At 36.9% G+C, this 26,566-nt stretch overlaps 1 pseudogene across 1 annotated transcript; it reads left to right on the forward strand.

The window, feature by feature from the left end:
* The first annotated feature begins 1,616 nt into the window (after positions 1-1,616).
* Positions 1,617-26,566, forward strand: LOC306652664 (chromodomain-helicase-DNA-binding protein 1-like; annotated as a pseudogene). The gene is made up of 11 exons: positions 1,617-1,744; positions 3,287-3,360; positions 4,445-4,555; positions 7,918-8,032; positions 8,974-9,124; positions 14,949-15,131; positions 19,522-19,675; positions 20,503-20,666; positions 22,411-22,605; positions 24,193-24,326; positions 26,529-26,566. The product of its transcript is annotated as a chromodomain-helicase-DNA-binding protein 1-like (transcript).

Raw genomic sequence — 26,566 nt, forward strand, 5'->3', positions numbered from 1 at the left:
ATTTGTCAAAAGGATTTACAAACTCAATATTGGACACCAAGAAATCAGAAATTGTGCAGGACATGATGTTCATGAAGGAGAAAGTGAGAAACCAGAAGCAAAAATCCATAGGAAGAGTGGAAGAGGAACCAACAGAGATTGACTATTAGGGGGAGAAAAGTTAGAAAGGAATTGAGAGAAACAGACAAAAAGAGGAACAGTATACATACAAAAAGTTAAAAATATAAGAAAACATACATACACAACATACATAGAAAAAAGTTAAAAACATAAGAATATACAGCAGAATTGCAAAACACCATGCATCTATCTCCATCTTCCACAAACTGGTGCATGAAATACACCATGCTCCAAATATGGTGGAGAAAAATGCCAGAGGAAAAAAATAAAATAAATCTCAGTGGAAAATTGAACAACTCTCTCTGCCACCATCCAAAAACTTCTCAGCCCTGCCTCTGACTTCCCACAAGATTGCCTGGCCTAGACAGGCCCTGACAGACCAAGTCACTATCCCACCAATCTGGGCCTCAGATGTCTTAGGTTCAAACATACTGTAGTCCCAAGATCTCAATGATACTGGAATTTGGAAATAGACCACCAGGGATAAGCAATCCTGAGAGAAAATAGCAAGATAGCGGCAACCAGCACCCCCAGGAGGAAGACCCCAGGAACAGCCAAACCCACAGATACCTCACACTAAACCTCCAGGTCCTGGTGGGTGTCCCCAGACAGGGGCATCTTGTCTCTCCACGATTGCAGTAGCAGGAAACCTGCCAGTATCTCATACCTCAGGCTCTGACTGGTGTCTCAAAATGGATGCAATCATGTGCAACCAAACCTGGAGTCTCCCTGGCAGTGAACCTCTGGGCAGTGGTAGAAGCGATAAGTGGCAGGGGATTGGTGGCAGCAGGCAGGTGCTCAGCAGCAGCTCAGTGGTCGATATTGGCAGTGATGGGGAATCAGCAGCTGCAGTGGTGGCAGCTGTGACTGCAGTTGCAGTGGCAACCAGAGAGAAGTCCTCTAGGTGACCTCTAGGGTGCAGCAGCAGCTTTGGCAGCAGGGATGTCAGGGGCAGCAATGTCAGTGGCCGCAGTGTTGACAGCAGGCATTCCCAGAGAAAAGACCTCTGTTGTGCAGAAGCAGCATGGGCAGCAGTAGCACCTGAAGAAAACACATCCAGGTATCTGGGGCAGCAGCCTCAGGGGCAGTTGTGCCCCAACTAAGAGAAAACCTCCAGGCAATGATTCCTTCCAGAATATTCTGACTGCCACCCCATACCTTGAGAATCACTTATATACACCTAAGCCTATTTTTTGATTCCTTTTTTAGAGTGAGAGCCTTAGCATTTTATTTTTGGCCTCTCCCCTTGCCTCAGTTTCCTAGAGTGGGTTTTATTCCTAGGCAAGTATTTATTAGACTTTTTGGATGTGCCAGGCTCTGCAATTTGTGGTAAGCTGCACTGAGATAGTGATGTAAGCAAATAGTTATAAAATGCCTCAAATAGATGTGACTAAGGGACATAATTGATTAAAAGGAACAAGGGTTCTCTTGCTGTTGCCTAACAATTGACTTTCCTATTCAAGAACTTTGCCCTGAGTCAGGGCACATGATTGGGAATGGCCCTTTCTTTTCCAGGTGTAGAGCCAGAGCCTTTTGAAGTTGGAGACCATCTAATTGAGGCTAGTGGGAAATTTTGTCTGCTGGATAAGATGCTGGACTTCCTGCACACCAGATATAGGCATATGTACTGCTCTGAGCTGGTGACTGGTTAAAACCTAATTAATGAGGAACTTACCTATTTCATGAGACTGATTCAAGTTTTCCTCTTTTACAACACTCTAATTCAGGGTCTACTTTCTCTGAAATTATATACCCACCCCATTCCACCTCAACCCTCCCCACTTTTCCCCATCATTATCCTTTCTTTCCTGAATTCTTATAGCATTTAGGATCCGACTCCAGCACTTGGCAAGCCCTACCTTAATCTCCTTCCTGGCTGATCAGTGTATGTTCACCTCATCAGTCCAGCTATATTGTTTAGAGCCACAAGGACACCGTCAGCATTGAGCATTTCTTTTATAATTGCCTGCTGGAACCTTGTGTTGAATTGACACATAATAAAGGATCAGCAAGCATTCAATCTTCTCAACCTGTGAGGTTTGATTTAAACTCAAGGGGTACTTGGAATAATCTTTCCCAGAAATGTGAGCTGGGCATCAGAAGACCAGAATTTCAAAATTGTCCCTTTAGGATGACTGCCCCAGGTGTGGCCTGAACTAACCTAAAACTTCATATTTGGCAAAATTTTCCAATCTTTTGCAAGTTAAATAATTGCATGTATTACTGTGCTTAATTTTCTTTGGCATATCTACTATGAGTGTGTTAGAGATGGAGAAGAGCCTATAAATACTTTTCATCCAAGATTTTTTATGTCACAGACCCAGAAAGGTCTTGTCCAAAGTCAAATAGTTAGCAAATGTCAGAGATGAGATACAAATTGAGGTACTCACCTTCAAGCTCAATACTTAACCCAAAATTTGGGCTAGAATCTGACAGGAGTTCTCCCTAACTCTTGGTCTTATCTTTGTGGTAAGATTAAATTAAGTTCATTTTCTTAAAAAGAATATTGTTTTGTCAACACTGTACTTCTTTGCTTAGGCAAATTTTAAAACAATATCTGATAACAAAGAGCTCTCAGCTTGATTTTGTTCTTAATGCATTATTTTGAATTCTTTCCTCTCTTCACTATCTATATGTAAGTTTCCTCATGTATCATCGGGGATTACTTCTCTAAAGTGATGCTTCTCAGACTTTTCTAGATGATAATGACTTACAACCCCAAGTGGGGAATAGCAGTAGATAGCTGACCACAGCTCTTTAGGATCTTGGGGAAGGGATACACACATAAGCAAATCTTGCCCTTTACTCTTCATGTGTTTATTTATTTCACTATTAACATGAAAATTTATTTATTTATTTTTGAGTGAAGTGACATTCCAGAAATAGGGACCTTGTTTGCTCTAGGGCTTCCATAGTTCCTGGTGAATTGACACTTGCCCTGAGAATATCTCCACTGTAGTTTTAAAACTGCTCTGAAGGATGCAGCTACATGTGGAGGCACGTTGTATTCTCGTGTTAATTATGTAGTGTTTCTGAGAAAGTTATGTGACATTTATATTTCTACTTTAGCATTTGACTTATTTATAAAATGGTATTCCTTGATAAATTTTGTGTGAGGGTAACTCATCCTAAATACTAGAGTTTCTCCTTTTCTTTTCCTTGCCAGGGACCATTGGGTTTTATTTTTCTCCCGAATGACCCAGATGTTGGATATTCTCCAAGGCTATATGGATTACAGAGGTGACTCCCCTGGGCCACCACATTACTGAAGCATTTTTTTAGATTTAATGATCAAATAGGTCCATGAAGACTAATAAGGGGTGTGGGAATGTTACATAGAAAAAAGGTTCAAAAACATTATTCAGAACCGAAAGAAGATGAGGAGAGGGGACAGCACTATGTGAAGCAGTTGTAAAAATATTGAGTATCTTCAAAAATGTATGATAAGTCAAGTTTCAGTGACAAAAACTTTCAGTGTCTTGCAACATTCAGCTCAACACTTGTGTACTTATTCAGGATTAGTAAGAAAATGAATATTGATAGTATAGAGATCCCACAAATCAAGCAGGGGAATGTAAGACCAATAATTTCTATGGACAATATGGAATGTAGGCAATTACCTGAGAACTCTGTATTATATGTAATAAAATTGATGTGGGATAATGGGAAAAAGCTTAAACAGTGGATGATTTTTGAGCCTTTGGTAGATTATCAGCTGCAGAACTAAGAGTTTTAAAATTTAGTTCAGAGTGGTCTCTCAGATCCACTTGATGCCCTCCAAGTACTGCAGTAACCTGGATACTTGCAGAAATGCCATTGGCATATTGAGGAATCTCCACTGTCAAAACATGATGAGTTTATACTTCCCCTTCCTGACCTGATGCATGGTGGTAAGTGGAGAGCCCGACAGCTTCATTGAAAAGCAGATGCTGGGTAATCAGGCTCCTAAGTCTTTGTCTTACTGCTTGCCTAAGTAAGGATTGTATCTCAGCAAGTAGAAACTGCTATAGAGGGTGGATATTTAGGGTTGTCTAGGAATAGTCAAAACTCAATGTTAACTCTGTTTTAAGTGTCAAAACTTTGACTGCATGTGTTTTAAAAACCCAGAATAAAGTGTTATGGTGAGTTTTTTTTGTAAAGTGATGTATTATCCCCTAAATTTATATTTTTCCCATGGGATTTATTTAAAGTAGGGTCATGCCTGGATATGGAAAGGACAATATATGCATTTGGTTTAGGAATGACTTGATTTTTTTTATTTTCTGAAGAGTCCTTGAAAAGAGTTAAGATCTGTTTTTTTGTTGTTGTCCTTCTCTATGTAAAGGCTACAGCTATGAGCATGTGGATGGTTCTGTGAGAAGAGAAGAGAGACACCTGGCTATAAAGAACTTTGGACAGCAGACCAGTTTTATTTTTCTCCTGAATACCAGGGCACGTAAGCCACATAGGTATTGATGAAAGCAGACAAAGTAAGAGTGGTATAGTACTCTTACATCTCAACAATTGGTACATTTTTTCATAGTTATCTGAAAGGTAAGGTTATTACAAAGGAGTATAATAAATCAAGGCAGTTGACATAGCATAGTACTGGACTTCTACTTTGGAGCTGTTTTTGTGACATCTAAGTCGGTATGTCAGAAAGAAGTGAGGGTGGAACCTGAGCTTTTTGGAAAGTAATTCTGATATGCTTTGACCTCTGACCTGGGAATATCCTGGATTTTTTTTTTTTTTTTGTAATTTTGAGGAAGTTTTATTTATGTTCAGTGGAGGCAGCTCTCCTTCCCAGCCATGAATTTGGAAAATAAGATAATCTCTTTGCTAGTTGCCCCTCCTCTGCAAGTACCCCTGGGATAGTGTTGAAAGTTTAACGAACATTTTGTTATTTAAAATGTGATCATAGTAAAACTGCCAGTTATTTGTAATTATTATGGCATTTTCCATATGACTTAAACCATAAATATCATATGACATCTGTGGTGCTTTGTCAGTTATGGAGTGCTCTCATACACTATAAATAATTTGAAATCAGTTTTGGGAGATGGAATTATCCTTACATACTGAATCAAAAAGACCTTAAATTAATTTTGAATTCATAATCTAAGTCTCATTATCCTATTTTTTATAAACCTCAATTTGTATGGAATACATATAGAAATACAAAAAGAACATGTGTCCTTGATGAAAGAGAGATTAATACCTTTATGAAAAGTGTTCAGACTTATATAGAAAGCATTTATTAAGTGCTTTTCATGATATGGGTATATAAAAGTAGTGTTAGATATAATCCTTGAGTATAAGAAGATTATTTCTCCAGCATATCTTATCTGTCTAATAAACTCAATAATAAGATATAATCAGACTCATTTGGCCTCAGTCTCTTCCAAGGTCGTATGCCACACCCTGCATCAGAGACATTCATTCAGTTGTCTCATGATTAGTCTTAGGGAAAACTTGAAGGATGTGGTCAAATGCATTGTCAGGTTGGGAGAGGAATTCCATTTGTGTTTTAATGATTTTCTTTTTCATATTTAGAGAGCAGATGTTTGAATCATCTAAAGTTAGAAAGAAACCTCTGCTTTTCCATTAATCTCCCTGGAGGCCTGAGTAGATTATCTAGGATCTGAAGCAGTACTGGATGCTAACCTTTCCAAACAATGATTGTCATAATTGCTATCACATTTTTTCTATAGTTCTGCAGCATTTTCATTTAATGGGTTTCCTTCCAACTTTCAAGAGGTGAGGTTATTACTACATATTGCCAGCAGATGGCAGTGATAGCTTATCACTATGTTCCAAATAACTAAATACAGCTTAAAATATTCCCTAGTAAAGAAGGGCTGCACTAGCCAACTTCAACTGAAGAGGAAGATAATTTTTATTGAACACATTTTTAAATGAAGTGATTGCTTAGATAGTAGTAGGATAGAGTGGATAAAGTGTTTCTGGAGCCAGGTGCAGTAGTGCATGCCTACAGTCCCAGTTACTCAGGAGGCTGAGGCAGAAGGATGGTGCGAGACCAGAGTTCAAGGCCAGTGAGGGCAACACAGCAGATCCCTGTCTCAAACCCAGGAGTAATTACCACAGATTCTGGAATATTGGATGGAGCCCTGACTCTTTCATCTTCTAGTGGTGCAACTTCAAATAAGTCCCTTAATCTAGCTGTGTTTCCATTTCAGCAACTGCAAAATGAGAATTATACCAGCAAGAATGCAGGGTTGTGAGGATTAAAAGAGTTAATTTATGTAAACCTTTTTGAACAATGGTTGGTCAATAGTAATGTAGAAGTATAACTGTCATTATTGGATATAATTTAGCATCTCTCAGTAATCAGTCATTATTATTTCTTTAACCCAACTTTAATTTTATATGAAGGCTTTGAGAATGTTCCTTCCTGACTTGTCTTGAGATTCAGCTGGGAGTCAGTAGTCCTTATGAAAATGAACCCTTCATTCAACTCTTGGAACAAGTCCTTTTAGGCTTGTTTCAGCAATGAGCTGTAACAATCCTGGGAAGAATGAGTCTGTTCTGTACTAGTTTTCACATTAATCAAAGATAATCCTGTAATTTGCCTTCATAGTAGTCTAAATTCCTGTAACCCAAGGTACTTCCTTGACCCTTTTTCTGCACCACTGAATAAAGAACAGAAAGTTGTTGCATTGAGTGTTCTTGTCTTGAACTGATTTTATGACATTGTCTTTTATTAATGTGGAAACCAATTCAGGAAGATGCATTCAAGTGTTCTCTAGTCAGAGGCATGTATCATCCCCTCTTCTCATTATCTAGTGTAAGAATCTTCCTATCTTGTACATTGCAAGTGTGTTTATGTGCTTTTCTTAATGTGCATTGCAGACCTCTCCTTTTTTTACTTACATATTTTAGTTGTAGATGGACACTGTATTATTCAGTTTTTTTGACAATGTGACTAAAAGACATGACCCTAACAACTGTAGAGGAAAAAAGTTTATTTGAGGGCTCATGGTTTCAGAGGTCTTAGTCCATAGAAGACTGGCTTCATTCCTTGGGGCTCAAGGTGAGGCTGAATATCATGAGAGAGTATGGCAGAGGGAAGCAACTCACATCATGATCAGGAAGCAGAAGGAGACTCCACTCTCTATATATCGACTATATACCCCATATCTATGCCTCCAATGAACCAGTTACTTCAGCCACATTGCACCTGCCTCTAATTACCATTCAGTTAATCTCATTAGGGTTTTATTCACTTTTTAGGCCAAAGCTATAACCCAATCATTTCTCCTCCAAACCTTGCATTGTCTCACATGTGAGGTTTTGGGGGACACCACATATAAACCATAACAGACAATATCTTTATTTTGTTTATTTTCATGTGGTGCTGAGGATTGATCCCAGTGCCTCACACATGTTAGGTGAGCACTCTGTCACTGAGCCACAACGACAGCCCCCAGACCTCTCATTTTTGGAGCTGTTTTCTGAAAGAGTATGTGTCTTTATTCACAGATTTCTCTAAGCAAAATCCAATCAAGGTTTTCAAACATGGCTTCAGAGCATTAAATTAAGCATCCTTTTCTGCCCCTTACCTCTCATTCTATTATATTTGATAATTAAATTTTTCTGGGTCAGGCAACATAAGATGAGGTGGCACATTTGACCACTCCAGGGCTCTCGAGTTGGGGGCAGAGATGTCAAGCTGAAGGGGGAAACCACTCAGTTGGACTGATTTCAGGTGTTCAATATGACCCAGTCTAGCCTTGTGTCTGTTTTCCAGTTCCTTATTTGTATGTTGCTGATCATGCTTCTTTTTTGCATGGTTTTCAGGTGGAATTGGCATGAACTTAACAGCAGCAGATACCGTTATTTTTGTTGACAGTGATTTTAATCCTCCAAATGGCTTACAAGCAGCTGCCAGAGCTCACCAAATTGGCCAGAACAAATGAGTGAGTTAAATATCTTCATTTTCCTGCTCTGTTGGCTTGTAGTTCTGGATTGGGGATGAAGGTAAAGAATGTAGTCTTGACAACAGTGTCATACTGGGAGTTGAGAACTACTGGGTTTTAACCCCATTTTGGCACTGACTTGCAGAGTCATGTTCAGTGGGTCACATGATCAATTCAGTCTCACTTTGTTAGAAAGAACAGTTAAATTACAAAATGATTAGAAGAAACTTTTAGGCTTTAGTTAGAACCTAACTCAGTTTAAAAATGGAGCTAAAGCTGGTATGGTGGCACATACCTGTAATCACAGCAACTTGGGAGACTGAGGCAGGAGGATCACAAGTTCAAGGCCAGCCTTGGTAACTTACTAAAATCCTGTCAAAATAAAATATTTTGGGGCTGGGGTTGTGGCTCACTGGTAGAGCACTTGCCTAGCATGTGTGAGGCAGTGGGTTGAATTCTTAGCACTGCATATAAATAAATGAATAAAATAAAGGTCCATCAATATCTAAAAAAATTTAAGTAAATAAATAAAATAAAACATTTTTTATAAAATGCTAGGGATATAACTCATTGGTAATGCTCCCCTGGATTTGCTTCCCAGTACCATGAAAAGGAAAAAAAAATGGGGTTAAGAGGTTGTGGAACTACCCTTTGACCTCAAGATAACATGCCTGCCAAGGATTGTCCTTGGTTATAAATGAAGTCCCAATTGTGGTCCCTTCATCATTCTTTCCCTGACTCTTTTGGAAAAGATTCAGTGAGAAGTTGAGGCAACATCTCTCTAACAAATGCTCAGGTCCAAATGAGCAATGTACTTTGAATTGTTTTCTTAATATAGTCTTTGGTTCTACTTCCTTTTTGGTGTATGTTTCTGGCAAGCTTTTTCCCCCAGCTTTGCAGACTCATAGCACACTGCTCTCACTTGACTTACATACAGAGCTGTGAAAGTCATTTGACTGATTGGTCGAGACACTGTGGAAGAATTAGTTTATAGGAAAGCAGCCTCCAAACTGCAGCTCACCAACATGATCATAGAAGGCAATTTTACTCTTGGAGCCTAGAAACCTTTGGCTGATGCTGATCTCCAGGTAAAATATGTTGTTCTTTTATTTAAAGTTCCATGATTTATAATCAGTACTCTCTGTGGATGTGAATGCAAATAAAAAGTGCCAGCATTAACCACACTTTGTCTCCAGTTACATATTAGTTTGTTAGCCTTATTCATACCCACTCAGTACCTACTACATGCAAGGTGCCATAAAAGCTAAATGAGTGTGGCACTTAAAGACAGAGAAAAGTAGAATAAATAGAATGGGCTTTAAACAGTCAAATTGGATTCAGGTTTATGCCTTATCACTTACTGGATGTATGACTTTGAGCAGGTAACTTAACATCATGGATATAATCTCTTTGGGTTTCTAAAAATGAGTATGCCACTAGTTATCTCAGAGAGAATTTGTTTGTTTGGGATTTTTTTTTTTTGGTTGCTGTTGGTTTTTAAAGAAGAACTTGATGTAATCAGTAATTATTAATTCCATACCTCCTCTTTAATCCCAGACCCTTTGTGCAGTGACTTATAGTACTCATTCTATACCCAGAGGAGGATGAACAAGACTGGGAATTCAAAATTATACCACAGGATATATTGGTGAAAGACCAGAGTTAATTTTCTTGAGGAAACAAAAATTAGATAGGAGTCAAATGCTGACTTGGAAGATTCTGGAGAGAGCTCTCTTTTGGAAAAAGGCTTAGAGTTATTCCATAGTAGCAGCTTTTGAGCTAAAATTAGAACCCATATTATCATGTACCCTAGGTCCTTTTGAGGAATTAGATACACAGAGATCAACCCCTAGGATTCTGGAATGGTTCAGGCATGAAGTGAGTAAGAAATGGCTGACAAGGGCAGTAGTTATGGGAAGATCTGCTGTAGGAAACATAGCAGAGGAGAAATGAGAGGAGTTGACTATTTTTTTTTTTTTTTAGGCAGAAAGTGAGAAGAAAGATAGCAAATTCAAAGATGACTTTAAAGCTTTAAGCCTGAATGATGAAAATAGAAATTAGGAAGATAGGTGGTAAAGTGTTAGGAAGGTGAAAATAATGTAGGCTTTAGTCAACAGTGTTTGTAGTAAAAATCAATGTAAATTATCATTAGAGGGAGACTCAGAAAAGGAAGGGATTTCATTTAGAAAAGTTCACAAGAAAAAGAAAAATCAGACTTTAAAAGACCAGTTATCAAAAAATTCAAGAGGTATGCAAAAGGGGAAAAATTACACAGTATTATAAGCAGAATTATCAAATTTACAATTAGCCCAAGCATGGATTAAAAAATAGCAGTTTTCTCTCACACACACCTGTATCTTTGCACATCAGCATTGCAGACAGGGATAAGTGCTATTTTTTTAGGGAGTCATTGACATGCATGAAAAGTTCAGTTTTTTGGGTACTAGAACCTGAAAGAAGAACCCTAGGTTTTGTTTGTTTGCTTGGTTTTTGTTTACCGTAGGGAGTAACTGTGTAGTCTGGCCTTTTCTATATTTTTAGTGTTCTGCATACTCATCTGTCATGGTGGTAGGGCAGCTGTGCATTTTGTTTTTACACTATTGAAGAGGCAATTACAAATGTAAGGTGAAAGCTTGAGAGAGAGGTAGGTATATACTGTAGATGTCTAAATACATTTCTTTACAGAAACTTGAGAGATGAGTTCATTGTGGCTGTAGTGAAGGTGAACATATTGGGAGTTAGAGGAGATGAGGTCTCAGATGCTCAAACTCTTCCCCAGTGGAGGGAACACCAGGAATTCAATTAGGGGTCTCCCTGTGATGTGGTCCACCAGAACACCATTGTGAAGTGCACAGGTACAACTTCCTGCTGTGGGCCAATGTAGACTACTGACTGTTGGAGAGGACCTTGGTGGGACTTCATGCCCAGGCCAGGGGCAAAAATATTCTCATGCTGGTTCTGTATGATTTTTTTTTTCCTCCCCATCGAGACAATGAGTTATTTATGGTTTCCAAGGACAAGGGTAATAACTCACTGCCTTGTCTCAGAAGAAAGCAGGGCAGTTTTTTAATTATTAAAGAATGTAGTAGTAAAAGACATGGTTCTTGTTTGGTAAATCTAAGCAGTGTAGAGTTGAGAAGTTCTCAAAAAGGAAAGCAGGTTCTTTATACTGCAAGGAGAATACAACAGAAAGAGAGGGACAGATATAGATATAGTGAACATTTAATGAATGCTTACTGTGTGCTAAGCATTGCCTGAAGTGCACATTTTCCAGTTGTTCTATGAAGAGTAACAGAAAAATGACATAGACAATGTCTTTAAAATTTTAAACGTTTTCTGGTGGAATTTCCTGGTTCCTCTAAGTATATAATCATATCATCAGCAAATAGGGATAGTTTGAGTTCTTTTCCTATTTGTATCCCTTTAATTTCTTTGGTCTGTCTAATTGCTCTGGCTAGAGTTTCAAGGATGATATTGAATAGAAGTGGTGAAAGATGGCATCCCTGCCTTGTTCCAGTTTTTAGGGGGAATGCTTTCAGTTTTTCACCATTTAGAATGATATTAGCCATGGGCTTAGCATAGATGGTCTTTACAATGTTAACGAATGTTCCCACTATCCCTATTTTTTCTACTGTTTAGAGAATGAAGATGAGCAGTGAATTCAGTAAAGTAGTGGGACATAAGATCAATGCACATAAATCTACTGCATTTTTATACATAAGTGATGAATCTTTGGAAAGAAAAATTAGGAAAACTACCCCATTCACAATAGCCTTGAAAAAAATAAAATACTTGGGAATCAATCTCACAAAAGAGGTGAAAGACCTCTACAATGAGAACTACAGAACACTAAAGAAAGAAATTAAAGAAAACCTTAGTAGATGGAAATATCTCCCATGTTCTTGGATAGGAAGAATTAATATTGTCAAAATGGCCATACTACCTAAAGTGCTATACAAATTCAATGCAATTCCTATCAAAATCCCAATGATGTAGCTTGCAGAAATAGAGCAAGCAATTATGAAATTGATCTGGAAGAATAAGAAATCCAGAATACCTAAAGCAATCCTTAGCAGAAAGAGTGAAGCAGGGGGTATTGCAATACCAGATCTTCAACTCTACTACAAAGCAATAGTAACAAAAACGGTATGGTATTGGTACCAAAATAGAAAGGTAGATCAATGGTACAGAATAGAGGACATGGACACAAACCCAAATAAATACAATTTTCTCATACTAGACAAAGGGGCCAAAAATATGCAATGGAGAAAAGATAGCCTCTTCAACAAATGGTGCTGGGAAAACTGGAAAACCATATGCAACAGAATAAAATTAAACCCCTATCTCTCACCCTGCACAAAACTCAACTCAAAATGGATCAAGGACCTTGGAATCAGACCAGAGACCCTGAATCTTATAGAAGAAAAAGTAGGTACAAACCTTCAACTTGATGGCTTAGGATCAGACTTCCTCAAAAGGACTCCCATAGCACAAGAAATAAAAGCAAGAATCAAAAACTGGGATAGATTCAAACTAAAAAGCTTTCTCTCAGCAAAGGAAACTATCAGCAATGTGAAGAAAGAGCCTACAGAGTGAGAGAAAATCTTTGCCAATCATACTTCAGATAGAGCACTAATCTCCAGAATCTATAAAGAACTCAAAAAACTCTACACCAAGAATGCAAATAATCCAGTCGACAAATGTGCTAAGGAAATGAATAGACACTTCACAGAAGAAGAACTACAAGCAATCAACAAACATATGGAAAAATGTTCAACATCTCTAGTAATAAGAGAAATTCAAATCAAAACTACCCTAAAATTCCATCTCACCCCAAATAGAATGGCGATTATCAAGAATACAAGCAACAATAGGTGTTGGCGAGAATATGGGGAGAAAGGTACACTCCTACATTGCTGGTGGGGCTGCAAATTACTGCAGCCTCTCTGGAAAGCAGTGTGGAGATTCCTTAGAAAACTTGGAATGGACCCATCATTTGACCCAGCTATCCCGCTCCTTGGCCTATACCCAAAGGTCTTAAAATCAGCATATTACAGAGATACAGCCACATCAATGTTCATAGCTGCTCAATTCGCAATAGCCAGATTGTGGAACCAACCTAGATATCCTTCAATTGATGAATGGATAACTAAACTGTGGTATATACACACAATGGAATATTACTCAGCCATAAAGAATGATAAAATTATGGCACTTACAGGCAAATGGATGAAATTGGAGAGTATCATGCTAAGTGAGATAAGCCAATCTCAAAAAACCAAAGGATGAATGATAAAGCTAATAAGTTGATGATGACACATAATGGGGGGGTGGGACGGGTTAGTGTTAGGGTTAGATTTAGGGTTACAGAGGGGGGCAAGAATGGAGTAAGTACTGTATAGAGGGAAAAGAGGGGTAGGAGGGGTGGGGGAAGGGAAAATATAACAGAATGAATGAAACAACATTACCCTATGTAAACTTATGATTACACAATTGGTATGCCCTTACACCATGTACAGAGAAACAACATGTATTCAAATTTGTTTACAATAAAAAATAAATAAATAAATAAAAATTTTTAAGAAATTTTCCAAACATCATTCAGAGCCTCTCTAATCCAAGGACTCTGTAACTTCCAAATACATGCTCTTAATTACTCTAATATACTGTTTTTCATTTTTGAAAAAAAGTAGGTCCTAAAAAACACATTGTGAGTGCTCAGTAGCAAGGGAAGCCAGGAGATTTAAGTCCAAGGAAGTGGAAGGGAGGATCCCAGTATGAACTGAGCTTCATCATAAATACTTGGCGTTCTTCTATTTTGGTTACTAAATGCCAAAGCCGTTTGCCTTGGTTTATCTATATGTATTTTTATATTTTACATTTAAATATATAAATATATATGTATATATATTAATGTAAGTAATCTATATACGTATTTATGTATATGTCTCTGTGTGTGTGTATACACACACACACACATACATACTAAGGCTAAATATAAATATATCCAGGTATGTTCTTTCTTAGTTTTTATCTCAAGTGTTTTTAAGCTACAGAATACCTTTAAGTTTCCAAGTTACAAAATAGACAATCTAGAGATAACTAACCAAAACCAAAATGGCAAAATGCAAATTAGGGCCCATCACGTGGATCCTAATTGTTTAGAAATCTTAAGTGATAGTGCTTAGGGAGGTGTAAAGTTGGAAGTAGCAAGTTAAAGCCAGGTAATACTATCTAAGCTTTCTGTGTGGTTCCTGTAGCCTTAGGAAATAGACAGAGTATCCCCTAGAGAGGAGTGAGAGGAAAGGGCAGGATAGGGAGTGCACAGGACTATTCAGGGAGATTGAAATTAAGATAGGGCCTTTGGGCCTTGGTGATCAGGATTGTTATTGTTTTTCCAAGGTGTGTTCCATAAAGTAGTGAGGTAGGAAAGCAACTTGGCAAAGGAAAGGAGTCAGCTTATTGTGAAGTGAGGTACTGGGTGGCATCTTCTCTTTCTAAGAAGTTTGACAGTGGGAGAGGTAGGAAGGTAGCTAACAAGGTCTCTGACTTATCTCAGGACTGCTGGAAGTACCTGTAAAAAATTGCTGGTGAGAGGTGCTATAGAAGATGCTGGATATCATTTTATTCTTACCATCCCCCCCCCAAAATAAAAGAAATTGGTGGCTAATAATTTTTTCTTGCAGTTATAGATAATTATCAAAATCAATAGCTCTGGTTATTGTTTATCATCTTTCTGCTAATTCCTCATCTAACCCCACAATAGCCTCGTTGAAATCATCTGCCATGGGAGAGAAGAAAGTTCACAAGGGAAGGAACGTGCTTGGTGTCACTAAGATGTTCAGCAGATCACCACATCCTGATCTTTGTTTTCATGAGAACTAACTGGATTTTTTGTTTTCTCCATTCAAGTTGAGTGAAATACTCAAATTTGGCTTGGATAAATGGCTGTCTTCTAAGGGGAGCATCATGGATGAGATAGACCTGAAGTCCACCCTGAGAGAGACAAAAAATGGCCAGTAGGTCTCTGGTGCCTTGCCTGCAGCTGGAGGAGGGAGCAGAGAGCAGGAGGAAGGAAGGAAGTTGGGGGTTAGGGTGAGCAAATGGCACAGTCACCTCAAGCTAGGGCATCTCTATAGGAAGTCCTGTATCCTACTCCCTGGGACCTCTTTTTCCTACCCAACCCTATTGTCATCTTGAGCACAGTCTTTAGGTTTCTTGATCCAAGAAATTGAAAATATATCTGGCTGTTCCCATGTGGCTGAACTTTGAATTCAAGTCATGATATTAATGTTTATGGTCCTGTCATCAAGGGTTCAGTTTGTAGCTTTTCTCTCTTGATGCAGACATCTTATCTGGTGTTTATTGGAGAAGCATGCTGTCTTTTTTATGATGCTATGCAAAGTGATTTCTCTTCTTGATAGTATATTTTTTAATTGTAGCTAATATTTATAGGCATTTATTGTGGGTTCATCAAGAGCACTGCCAACTATGTCATGTGCTTTATATCTTTTTCCATTTAACCTTCATAAGACCCATGAGATGTAGATCATTTTGTCTTCCTTTCTCTTTTTTCTTCAAATTTGGTTAAAATATGTATTTTTAAAGCATTTTTCATAGTTGTAGATGGACAGCATGCCTTTATTTTGTTTATTTACTTTTTTAACGCAGTGCTAAGGATCAAACCCAATGCCTCACACATGCTAGGCAAATGCTTGGCTACTAAGCTATAGCCCTAGCCCCAATATTTATCTTTTTATGCTTTTGCATTCTGAAATTTTTGAAATTTGGATTTGAAGGGATTTTAGGGTTTTGTTTTTGTCTTTTCTTTTCACATAATGGCTTTGTATCATGCTCCCTAATATCGCATAATTTTTAAAATGACTGTTTTCCTGTATCAACAGCAATAGGGAGTCAATATGGCCTGGAGTAAGAGGGTTCTTACTGAGCTTCTTAATTCAAGAGTTCCTTCTAGCTGAGCATGGTGGTGCATGTCTTTAATCCCAGTGTCTCAGAAGACAGAGGCTGGAGGATCCTGAGTTCGAAGCCAGCCTCAGCAAAAGCAAAGCACTAAGCTACTCAGTGAGACCCTGTCTCTAAATAAAATACAAAATAGGCCTGGGGATCTGACTCAGAGGTTAAGTGCCCCTGAGTTCAATCCCAGGACCCCCAACTCCCCAAAAAAGAGTTCCTTCTCCAATCAATACAGAGAAACACTATGGTTTCAGTAGGTGGTGCTTCCTTTACTGGTAGGGAGTGGGCTGGGAAAGGCTTTTGGTTTTGTAATTCTCAAAATTTTTACTACTTGCTTCTTTCTTTCTCTTTGCCATAAAATTATCAAAGGATACCTCCCTTTCTAAATTACCTCTTTCTCACCTAAAAGCAGTTCTTCCTCAAATTTTTAACTGCATTTACTTTCTGGCCTTTCCCTTTTGATTCTTTAGTAGGCACTGCTGTGATCTAACAGGATTCAGACCCATCCTCATTGTTTTCCCATTTGGAGTGTGATTTTCATTTTGGAGAATAAATTTCCTCTCTCTGGCCCTACTAGAACCCCACTGTCCTTTCTCCTATGCAATCTCTGTCTGTCTACCCAGAGAGTGAGCACTTCAGATCTGGCTCAGCTGGTTTGGGATGTTCATTTCTCTATTGACCTGCAAATGGAAGTTTAGAGTAGTTTCTGATTCCTAATTTTGTAGTGGGCTTAGATTAGGGGTGGATTCATTATCCTTGTTGATTGGTGTGATTTTTATAGGATATATGAAGAATTCAAAATTCAGGTGACTGTCATTATTTTACAGAACACTGTTTTTTTGACTTGTGTTTTATCTTTAAAAATTTTTACAATAGTATCACATTTATATTCAAGAACTCTTTCTTGTTCTCTGCTTATTGTTTGTATCCTGTTCTCATTTCAAGGATATAATATCCTCACTGAGGATATTTATTTTAGCTTTTTAAAATATATCCTAGGGAGATTATTTATTATGTCTTTTCAAAAATGTTGTCTCTTTTTCTCCATTTTCTTCTCCTCCTTCATCTACTTGCTTCTCCTTCGTCCTCTTATTTTTTCAAAAAGAATCCCTTGTTCTTATTAGCAGTTTTTCTGAAACATCTGGTGTCCTGTGACTGTCTGATCAGGGTGCTGGTGAAATGCCCCAAAGCTGACAGATCTGTTGTGAGCAGGTGGACAGCCTTTGGGCCTCATGCCAGCAGCACTAGTTGGCAAGTCATCTTTTGCAATGGGGGAGTCTTTCCAGACACACAGATTTGAAGGCATCACTAGACAACTCATTTTATCCTTAGATGAGTCCTCTCTTATCATCCTTGAAAGATAAACCATTACAGCAAATTTGTTTAAATAGAAAAGACAGGGATCTAAGAGCTCATGGTGCTCCCATTATTTGGTGTGTGGATCCCTTCGATTGCCCCACATCATGGTGCTCTTGTAAAGACCATGAGTCCTATGCTTTTGGAGTATTGAGAGGGTTTCTATTTCTCTAGTTAGTCTCAGCTGGATACCTGTGTTTTGGTTCCACAGTTCTTCTTAAACTGTTTTCATTTTCAAAAGAGTTTGTAAACATTTTAACATACTATTGCCTCATATATCTTTTTAGTAATCCATTTATTGTCATTAGCTGTTTCAGGTGAGAGAAAAAATAAATATGTGTAGTCATATTTTTAGGTTATACTTGATGACCTTAGTATCAAGTTTACACCCTTTTCTGTAGTCATCTATATTAATTAACTTTATTTGCTAGAACAAAAGTGCACTGTTTTTAGAAAGATGATTGTATATCTTCACCTGCCTAAAAAAAGTTATTTTTCCAGACAATCTAACTGCCAAAAAATTCACCAGTTTGATTAAAATCTGGAATGTTGTCTTCAATGACCATGTCTTGGTTCTCTTTGTGATAAATGGTACATCTGGCAGGATACAGATGCCAGGGTCTAGACCTGTGGGCTCCAGCTGCCTATTAGAAACAGACTAAAGACATGGAGCATCATTAAAAATAATGTAAATAAACATTACAGAATAGTAATTAGAGCAGCCCAATCAAATTTAAGTAAAAAGTAAGGTTGCTTTACCTTTAATGCTAAAGTTTTTTAAAAAGAACATTTCCATGGTAAATTGAGAATTTCATGCAGTTTGATGCTTTATATGTTGATCATATTTGACACATCTCAGCTCTTTATTTTTTCCACTTGTTGATAGAGTGCCTCACTGAAAGCCCCCTGCTGATTTAAGTAGCAAATGCCTATTAGTATTACAGCTGGTTAGATTTGGGTACAAGTGTGAAGAAATTGATCTCTTGAGAATGAAAATATTTTGTTTTCATACTCTCTAGGGAAAACATACTTAGAGTTGAGTTCATAATGCTCATACATTATTTGGTAACATGTGTTATTAAATATACTTCACTTTTGAATCATTATCTTTCCTGCCTGTGGTTACTGTTCTTGGTTGTTTATCACTTGATTCTTGATCTTGGCAGATCACCCAACCTAATTGGGTCTTTGTGTCTTCATCTGTAAAATAGTGCTATTAATGTCTTCTTTACTCTTTTACACAGCTTCAAAAATCAAATGTGGTAACAGAAGTGAAATTGCTCTGATAGCATAAAGTGCTACTTAAGAGTACTATATCAGCTGGTGGTGTCACTCAGTGGTGGAGCTCTTACCTAGCAACTGTGAGTCCCTGGGTTTAATCCCAAGTACTGCAAAAATTAAGGAAAAAATCATACTATTTTCCTTGTGTTTTTTGCCATAATTATTTGCAAACCTGTTTTCTCTCTACTTTTCTATACGCACTAATCTACTGAAAAGAACATACTGATCTTAGAATCAGAAAAATGTACCTTGTTCATTTTATAGCAGAGAGAATTGAGGGACCCTTTAATCCCTATGTGAATCTCATTTTCCTCTTTCATAAGTGGGGTTAGTTGTACCAGGATTGAGGTAAGAAACATGAAGATTCTTTGTGAGATGTACAGAGGATATTATAAGTCTAAGGAATTATTTTTTTGTGATTTTTAAAAATTTTCTCACGGATTTGCCCCTTGTTCCTTTTAATATTATAGAAAAAGGGAAAAAGAGTTGAGTATTAAAAGTGTGTTTTGACTAAAAATGTTGAGATTTTATTAGGGGATCTTAAAAGTGAGTGAGATTTGCACTGGGAATATTTGTGGAATGAATAAATGATTTGAGACTCAGCAGTGTAGTGGGATTCAGCAGAGATTCCCACATTATGTAGGGTGGACCGAATGGGTTTAAGCCAATGCTCTGTCCTTTGAAAAGTGAACATGTATAGAACCAAACTCATCAGTATTGGTGAAACAGGAAATGAAATGCCTTTATCACAAGCTTGTCTTCACCCATTTAGAGTATGGGCTATTCTCTTATTCACGTAGTTATTACTTTGAATAGCATTAACCTATTTTTCAATGTTTTAACATTTCTCACTATGTGTTTTATATTCTTGGAGAACAATATGTATTTATTTGATGGTAAAGATTATTCTAAAGAGCCCAGTGAGGAAGACAGAAAATCCTTTGAACCACTGGTGAATCTTCAGAAAAATTCTTTTGGAAAAAAAAAAAAAAAGTCAAGAGGGCCGGTTACTCCAAAATAAAGGCAGTTTAAGTGCTGTTAATTTGTGTGAGATCATAAATTCTTCCAAACTTTCTTTCTATAAAAGAACCAAAGATGATCCAAAATCATTTTTTTTTGTTCTCTTAGGATGATTTAAGAAATAAGTGTCTCTTGAAATGTAACAAATTAACTGAATCCTAATATAAAAGCTATGTAAAAATCTATCATAAAAAATATTAATAAGGTGAGAATATTGTACAATTTAGTGTAGGTAAAAGGAACCCTGTTCTTCTTCTAAACCATCCCTAAAAGGATATCAACATATTAAATCTAAATACCATATCCTGTTGTCAATAATCATGATTCTGTTTCATTAAAAGAAGATGGCAATCACAAATGATATGTGTAATGTTCACAGTGTTTGGTGCTTAAAATGTACTTTCTAAATGTTATCTATCATTAAGATAATCATGCTAAAATACTCTGTATTAAAATAAATTGTACATTTATAGAAAGTTTTATGTTAAAATCGTTTAAACTTTAAATGGTATCCTACAGTGTATGCTTTCAATCAAGGAAAAAATATCTATTTTGAATTATCTTATTGCTCATAAAATGAATCAAAATGACTGTACTCTCCATGCCAGTACTTTGGCTGAACTTAGAACTCAGTGGCCACCATGCCAATGAGATTAATAATATGAACACTAAATTGAAGTATCTTGCTGCAAGTGTCCACCACACAGGGATGTAGTATTTTGTGAAAGCCTAAGCATGTTGTCTCTGTAGAGAGTCTGCTTTGGGGATGAATGAAACTCATGGAGGAACAGGAAGTTCCTGACCTTCCTGGCTTTGGATCTTGTCCTTCCTATAGGTTCTTATCCCAGGCCTCTTGGAGGAGTCTAACAAAAGAAAGAGGATTCTGAGCCCGGAAGAAATGGAGAAAAGACAGAAAAAAAAGACAAGAAGCAGCAGCCAAGAGAAAGAGACTATAAAGGAAAATAATAGGGAAAAGGAAGAATCTGAACATAAGAAAAAGTATGTCTAGAGAATATTGTCATTTCCAGTGACATAGATATTTTGGTCTCCTCCACTAGAATCACTTAAAAATTCAAAAACCTATCAATCTGCTAGTTCCTGTTGGTAACAAAATACTTTTTTTTTTGGACTAGTGTTTGAACCCAGGGACACTCTACCACTGATCTATTTCCCCAGTCCTTTTTATTTTTTATTTAGAACAGGGTCTCACTGAGTTGTTTACCTGGCTTCCAACTTGTGATCCTCCTGCCTTAGCTTCCTGAGTAGCTAGGATCACAAGTTTGTACCCCCACACCCAGCTCCACAGAACTCTTTTTTAAAAGATTCAGCTTTAACATTTAGTCTACTTTAGTGAGAAATCTTGAGTGCCTAAAGCAGAGAAGATGCTTTCTATTGAAACAAGAAATTTTAAAGGTTTTATTGTAGCCAATGAGGAACCATTTATTTGAACAGTCCCTTTTAGTCATGCTCTTAAAACTGGGACGTTTGGTGGATGCTCATTATTGAAGTGTAATCAGAAGACAGGCTAATCAGTAAAACTTGTTTATTTACAAATTTACAGTAAAACTTGTTTATTTGTCTCTTGGCAAAAATCTTTGCCAGGGTCCAGCCCTAGCAAGGGTCAGGGGTCCTAGGTGGATGGGAGGCTTTGGCACAGTGGAGAAACAGCACACAGAGTCACCAAGTGTTCTGAGACTGAATCTGAATCTTTATTTTTCTGCCAGTCTTTTTATAGATTTTTTTTAGTAATGATTATATCATTTTATGGTTAGTTTAAAATAAGAAAAACCTTCAAAAGTACAATCTATGCTTCTTCTCAAAATACACATTCTCTCTGTATGACAATCCAGACCAAAACAACCTTATTTTCCAGCTAGATTAAAACAATCTGTCTCCCACATAAACTGAAACAAACTTGTATCCCAGCTAAACTGAGGGCACCATGATCTGCCAGTCTTCAATCTTCAGAACAAACACATCACTAGATTTTCTGAAAATCCACTCCCACCATGAATTCCAGTGTTTAATAGTGAAAATTTTTTACTATTATTAAAGGGCAAAGAAATCAATTTATAGTTAATATTTAGTCTATTCTAATTTTATATATTGGCAGACTACAATCTTGTTCTGATTCTCAAAGAATTAGACTAAACATAGGAAAAGCACAAGTTATATTTATGACTAACCTAAAGGTTTTTATTATGTAAAGTATCTCCAGAATCAACTATTAAAACTAGGAAAGTGACAAAAGTCAAACACCGCACCCAAGCTCAGAGGAATGCCTCTTTATCCATCTATTATTATACTATAGCAATCACAGTCTCCTTTAATCTTGAGCACAGCTACAATTGTTTATTTTCATATATTTATCTATTTATCTATTTACTGCTAAATTTTCAGTGTGCACTATTTTGTGTCCCAATACAGTAAAACCTCCTCAATGTTTTCCAATAAGTTTCTAATGATATATTGATTATCAATAATAAAAAGCAACTAAACATGGAGACATGCCACGCCTATGGCCCCCAAGAGGGTGGACGGTCAACAGAATCATGTCAAGTGTTTGATCCTCTTCTCCAACAGAGCCATGTCATATGTTGGAGTGGCAGGAAATAGACATGACAAAACTTCAATCAGGGTGAGTTTCTAATTACATTTTACTTGGTAGTTATTTTTTGTGAATAGCAGTGCAAAATGTACTCCAAGGAGAAGTTAATTTTCTTTTCTCTCTGTTGAGTTAAAGGATGGCTTGGTGGGAGTCCAACAATTACCACTCCTTCTGCTTGCCCTCTGAGGAAAGCGAGTCTGAGGACCTTGAGGATGGGGAAGATGAGAGTGCTCTCTAATTGGGCTATGATGACCCAGACTCAACCTCCATCAAGTATGTTAGTGGTGATGTCACACACCCTCAGGCAGTGACAGAGGATGCTCTCATGATGTATAAGAAATGGTGTGGGACAGGGAGTATGCCTCAGTCTTTATGGTGCCAAGAAATGGAGAAGATGAGTCTAAATCATGACTTAAGGATGCTGGTCCCAGTGCAATGTCATATGGTCAAGAAAGCAAGAATTGTAGAATCAGGAGATGTGAATTTGACTCTTGGCTCTTTGTTTTACATGATTGAGTTACCTACTTCCCTAAGCATGAGCTTCCTAATCTATATTAATGGGATGATATCTGTCTTATCCTCTGCATAAATTTTTTAAGATGGTGAAATGAGGCTACATTTTAGAAGAAAAATGCATTCTCTGAGAAACTCACTGTGTTTCCCCCTCACAACCTCTGCATGTTCTGAATCCTCTGCCTGGAACCTTATTTTCTCTAGTCACATCAAGCATTATTTAAATGTCTGCCTCTCAGAAAGGTCTTTCCTGATCATCTCATATAGAACAGTTTACATGCCCCCTCTGTTACTCTTTGCCCTCTTTCTACCCTACTTAGCTTTATCAACTTCTCATAAATTAACATATATATTTGTTTATCTCCTTGAATTAGAAAATAAGCTTAATAGAAGAGGATTGTGTATGTGTATATGTGTCCACTGCAGTAGCTCCAGTACCTAGATAATGTTTGACATGTAATACATGTAAACAAATATTTGTGGTATGAATGAGTATAAATACATGGTGCTAACCCACTATGTTTATAAAAACTTGAATGAGTCATTTAACTTTTCCTCTTCCTGTCCTGTAAAATGGGAGTTGTATGCTATGATATTAACAGCACTTGCTCACTGTTATGTTCCTTCCACTCTCCACCCTTTCTTATTCACCTCCCCCAGAGTTATAGACCCACCAGAGATTTTTCTCATTCATAACAATCATTTTTTAGATACCTTTCTGTTCCAAAGACCAGATATATGTTTCAGAAAATCTGAAAATATTTGAGAATTCAACTATGATTCTCCTAGGAGATCAGATATAGCTTTCCTTCCCTTTGAAAAATCATTCCTCTACAAGCCTCTTTTGTGGGCTTTTGTTTCTCTAAATTGTGGGTTTCACTTTACCTTTTGTAGATGAAAATTTTCTTTCTTCTGTCAGATGACTGGCCACTGGGGCAGAGGTGGCTTATTCACAGTTCTGGAAGCATTGTCAGCTGAACCAAGAAAAGTATATGAGCTGGCAGGGGAAATGAAAGGTAAGAAGAAAAACAGAACAATGGAATAAGATAGGAGTAGACACTTAAGATGATATTGTTTGGGTAAACTACCCTTAGAAAAAGACCCAGAAGAGCTGATTGTGATGTGAATTCTATCATAAGCTAGTTTTATGTGACTGTGACCCCTTTCTTCCTGTTTTCTCATTTAAAATTTGTAACTTCTTAACTTCTCCTTCATTTGGAAAATACTTTTTTTTTTTCTTTTAGACTTTGAGGTGATTTGCAAAACTGAATATTTGCTCTCCCAAGATGTTTATGCCTATTAGTATCTGTAAAGTAAGATGTTGAATTGGAAAAATATTATAAATAGGCTGTTCAAATAACTCTATTAAAATACTTAAGGTGGAAGTGATCTCTCTTGTTGTAGAACAGCCCTCATGTTTGCTCTGGAACACAAATCAGAACACATGGCTGAGCTGCTTCTCCAGACTGGTATTGATGTCTCTGCTGCGGATAACTTTGAACAGATGGCATTAGCTTATGCTGCTGCTAGTGGTCATAGTGGGTGTTTACATTAAAATACTAATCAAACTTGATCGGAGGCTCAAAATAATAACAGGCATTGCATTTCACACATGAGGTGAAATTTCATGGTATAGCTATGTAATAAACAATAGAGCAGTTCATCAGCCAGCAGTCCTGCAAGAGTCTAGATGAGAAGTGGTGATAAGTGTGAGTTTTCTCCAGGGTTCCTTTCTTTCCTCTCCTCTCCTTTTCTTCCCTCATCTCCTTATACATGTTAGTGAATTGCCGTACCACAGAAATGCATCACTAACCAGTATCTTAGGGTTTTAGAGATATTATCATCATGGTTCCCAGTCTTATCTCTGTCATTCCAAGTATAATTTCTGACCATGGGGTATAAACAATGTCACACTTTGATTTTTCTAATTAACTATTTGGGTCTTGAAATGCCCAGTTGGACAGAAAATCTTTTTACTCTCCCCTGAAAATTAGCTCTTCCACCATCCTTTAATTTCTTGAGGACCTGAGGATTTTCTTAAAGTCTAAGGAGAGTGGAGAGGCTGTTTAAAATGCTTTTGTCTCTGTTAAATCTCTTGCTGCTATGTTGCTCTGCAGTCTGGTGATGATTACATTTTACTACAAAATGCCCTTATTCATTCCAGTGCCTGAGTATCCATGGTAATACACACTTAGATCTAAAAGTTACAACATTATTTTAAGTTAGGGTTCAACCCTTATTTTTGGAAGAAGTCCTTAATCTTAAGAGAAATTAATTGTACAAGAAAAAAGAGCTATTTTTTACAGCAACATGACATTTTTCTTAGTTCAAGCTATTATCATTTAATATACTTTATTGCCCTCAATGCATGATCATTACATCTTTCATTTTTTTTAATATAAGCTTATGGGTGCAGTGGCACGTGTGTGTTCACCCCAGCTATTTGGGAGACTGCATGAGAATTGCTTGAACTCAGAAATTCCAGACCAGCCCAGACTTCATTGTGAAATCCCATCTCAAAAACAAAATAGAACAATTTACAAATAATTGTCAAGTTAACGAAATGTCTGGGCTTACAAATTTAAACTGCATATTATAAAGTCTGATATTATGTGGTCTAAAACATTTTTATGTACTGAATATGGTTTTTGCTTTTCATATCAATATTAAAATTCTAATTATTAATTTTTCAAACATAGTCATAAAGAATTAATTGTTCAATATATGAAAGCAGAACCTAAAAATTCTGAAAATATCAACCCAGGTGAGAGTTCTGAAAGTGAATTTTTCTTGGTATTCATGGCTCATATCAAAAAATAAGAGTATGCTGGGTGCAGTGTCAGCAATTATGTAATCTTGGCAGCTCAGGAGAATGAGGCAGGATGATTGCAAGTTTAAAGCCTCAGCAACTTATTGAGGCCCTAAGTGACTCAGCAAGACACTACCTCAAAAGTTAAAAAAAAAAAGGACTGGGATATCTTTCAGTGGTTCAGTTCCCTTGGGTTCAATTCCTGGTGTGAAAATAAATAAATAGGTATAAGAATGTTCTTGTGGCACAGGAGCACTATATATATATATATATATATATATATATATATATATACATATATATATATGTATGTTACATTCATATTGTTCTTATTAACTTTCTTAATGGTATAGAATTTGTGATTATTTAACCAACTAATTATAGGAAATTTATAATCTGAAATTATATTGTCTAAAGAAATTTTATGATAATTTAATTTTGGTCCCTGAAATCTTATTTTTTTTGTATAAATAAGAAAAGTATTTCCAAATTAATATGTTGTGTTTCCTCTACCTGCAGTGTTGTGTGTCATAACAACATAAGAATATTCTCTGATAATTGTTCCTACTGCAATTATTCTAGAAAAATTATTTAACACTTTATGTTCCAGAATCTGCTAATAATATTGCTTTCTGTTCATTTGCAAATTTTAGTTAAAATTACAGTCATGGGACCAACTGTTTACTTTTAGGTATCAAATTTTGGAGAAATCCTATGGTTCTTCCTAGCATTTGAAAAGTACAAAGTATGGACATAGGAATTCTTAATTCATTAATTGCCTGTCAGAAATATGATTAGTGTCTATTATAGAAAAGTCTCCATATAGGGGCCCAGAGGAATATTCTGTAACAATGAATGACAGTTGTACACTTTTAATGCTTTATATTTTCTATTGTTGATTAAATAAACATTTTCTTCTCTTCTTTAATAGTGGATGGAAATTCTACAGATGACCCTTTATACAAGTAA

This window comes from Sciurus vulgaris (assembly GCF_902686455.1).
Source record: "Sciurus vulgaris genome assembly, contig: HiC_scaffold_427_arrow_ctg1, whole genome shotgun sequence".
NCBI lineage: Eukaryota > Metazoa > Chordata > Mammalia > Rodentia > Sciuridae > Sciurus > Sciurus vulgaris.